We start from the raw sequence: 3,506 nt of genomic DNA on the forward strand, positions 1-3,506 counted from the left end.
CTCATTTGGTTCACTTGTGTTTTGTGATGTCAGTTCGCTTGTGTTTGTGAAGTTGAGTCACTTGGATTCTTGTGGAGTCTTATTGTGCTATCATGAAGTCGTATCGTTTTGTCGACGATGTCATGCTTATGCTTGTTTGAGGGTCCTCAACTATCTCCTAGCACGGTGGGGTGATTCCATTTTGGGAATTACATGGTCAGGTGGTAGTGCCACTTCCCATTGGATGTTCAGATTTGTGCCTTCATGCAAGGATTGGCTTCACAAGTGTTCCTGTGGTTCATGACTCATACCTCATCTCTTGTTTTGAAGATTATTGGTATTTGTAGACCTATGTGATCATTGTATCATTGTAATATTGATCTTATGTAACCTTGTAATTGAATGTGATCTATCCTTTATGTTTATTGAGAAGATATGTATTGGAAGAGCAATGTAATCCTATGTTTGGATGTTTTTATCAGTTTCCTTGATGATGATAGTAAATTCATATTGAGGTGGAGAATTTGTTGTGTCTTTTCAATCTTTCTATGATGAATCTTTCTTTGCTTATGGCTTCTTGAGATCATCGAGTTACTGATGCATATGTGGATTTATGATGTTGTGAAATTTATTCTTGAAGTTAATTCTTTGTTGGTAACCCTTAAGGAATTCTAGTGTAAGTCTTCCGCTTGTGTTATCGTGCATGTTGTGAAAATGCACTTATGATGTTTATACCTTAAAAAAACAAAAAAAACAAAAAAAAATTGTTTCACCCTTGCTGTGGGTTTTCCTTCAGGGTTCCTGGCGGGGCATTACAAACACATAAAGAATTGAATGTTTTTCGAAGACTTTGGAGTCTTTGAGAAGTGACTCCAAGTTATTTAGGAATGTGATAATAATTAGGGGAAGGATTAGGCTAATTAGGAAGGGGTTAGAAGAATCTAGAAGGGGATTAGGATTGCAAGTGGGTTTGGTGGGTGAGGGAAAATGGGATTTTTATTAAAATAAAATTCATTTATTTCAACAAATAGGTGCAAGTTGCATTTTTAGGAGAATGCAAGTGGGGGGGATTTAATGATTTAAATAAATGTTTTATTTAATTTATTTAAAAGAGGAAAGGGGATTAAATTGAATAAATAGGATTTATTCATTTAATTGATTGTGAATTTAGTTTAATGAATGAATTAAAATAAATTGAATAATTTATTTCATTAATAGGAGAATGTTTGAAGAAGAATTAATTAAATGTTAATTTAATTAACTCATGGCTAGTGGGATTTTAATCAAATAAATATTAAATATTCATTTAAATAAACTGGACAGATTTATGTGACTACAATACTATATAATATATATTGCCTACTATAATTTTTATGTCAGTGCATAAACTCAAATAATTTTTTAAGTTGTCATAAATTGTTTAAAAGTGAAGAAAAGACCATCAAATTTTGGCAATTACTTGCATTTATAGTATTGTTTTAAAAATAGTTGTTGTATTTCTTAATTCTTATAATTTTAAATTATTGTTATTTTAAAATTATATTATTTTAATTATATTTATGTAACATTAATTAATTATTACTTTAGTATAATAAAATTAATAATTGTAATATAAACGTTATAGTGATATACATTTTTGTTAAAAATATTATACTCATTTAATTAAATAATCTATATAATTATAAAAATAAAATTAATTTTAAACTCCTCAATCCTCAAAATTCTCTTCCTCCTCAAAGTCCACCAAATCCACTTCTTTAGAGGGGGGGAGGGGTTTTTCTACTTGGCCACATGAATAGGGTTGAACTTGGTAAAGAAAAGCTCGCTTTTGGACGATGAAGCCAAATTGGAGTCAATTTTCAAAATAGGGGAACTAGAAAGCTTCACAATTAGGTTTGAGTCTGGCATGGGGCGAGAGAAAATTGAAGGGGTCCTACTAGATGGGTTCAAAGTTAAGTGAAATTTGTAAATCCTCTAGATTAAGCCATGCTGGAGAGGGAGAGAATTCTTAGTTTTATCCCTAACTACCAACTTAGATAAAGTGGAACAAACCCATAATAGGAAATCTATTTTGACTACATACCCGAGGAGTTCCAGCATGGGAAATTTTTGGGTGTGGAATCATTTTAATCTTTCATCCAACATGAAATACTTCATAAGAATGAGTGTTGCATCCTTCCAAACCTCGAGAAGCTCTTCTCTATTGTAACCACTCTGCAATCTTGAGATAGCTTTACCTGACTTTAAGAACCTCTTGAAGTCATTTTATAGGTCCCCTTTGGCTTTTTGGGGAAACTCACACCATCCATAGATAAATTAGTAACAATAGCAGTCTCCATAGAAACCACAAAAAACCACTCCCCCAATTTTTACTTCACCTTTCTCCCACGGCTGGGCAAATTATTCAGAGATGGCCAAGTCAAAATTGTGCATCCCTTCCACATAGTTTGCAAGGTTTCCCTTTACCACTTTCAACCACAACTTAGCATTATTTTTTAATCATTACAGCTGTTTGGTTCTATTCAAATAAGGTCCACCCTAGGCATAGCTAACAGACTAGAAGCCAAAATTGGAGAGGAAATTTGAATACTGGGAATATGAACAGGACAATGCTGGTTAAAACTAGAGAAGGTGCATCTAAAACCAAAATTAAACATCTTCCACCTAAACAATAAATGATTGGTAGATAAGTTGGTTATGACAATAAATAAAAAGGTAATCTTAGGATTATTCTGCATCATTAGACCTGATGTCAACAAGGAAAGTGGCACAAATCTCATTAGGAATTTTGGTCAAAATAGTCCATATTTTAATATGATTAAAAAAATAGGCCAATATTAGCCAGCCTATTTGCTAATTTATTTTTCTTTCTCCACGTATGATTGAAGCTTATTTTGTCGAGCTTAGGGAGGAGATAAAGACATATGGTGATGAGGTGTTCACATTTCCAATTAGGTTTAGTTTCCTTTTTCAACATTAGAATAGAGTTTTTTGAATTGCTTTTAAAGTAGGACTTTAACTAAAATATAAGAAACAAGTTTAAGACTTAATTTCAAAAATGAATAAAAGTCACACATAAGATATTTACTATTTCTTTAATAAACTTTTGTTTTATTTAGATTCAACATGCATTTAAAATAAAAATAAATCATTCTTTAACTTTTTTAATTCTTCTATTTAATTTATTTATGTTAAATTTAGTTCATTTAAAATAAATAAGTATATAATTAAACATGTTCTTTAACTAAAATAATATTCTTTTTAGTTAAAATATACTATAAACAATATTATTATCAATATTATTTTTATTTTATTTTATTATATTTAATATTTAAAAGAAAAATAAATATACATATAAATTAAATTACTAAAATCATGCAATAAGAAATCATATTTCATGATTAAATAAATATATAATTAATTTAAATATTAAATAATAATTATGAAAATAACAGGGTCATGACATGCCTAGAGGCACCCCCCTTAGGACTTATATAACAAAACTTGTTGAGGACAAAAAATAATTT

This window comes from Cryptomeria japonica, chromosome 1 (genome assembly GCF_030272615.1).
Source record: "Cryptomeria japonica chromosome 1, Sugi_1.0, whole genome shotgun sequence".
In the NCBI taxonomy this organism is placed as follows: domain Eukaryota; kingdom Viridiplantae; phylum Streptophyta; class Pinopsida; order Cupressales; family Cupressaceae; genus Cryptomeria; species Cryptomeria japonica.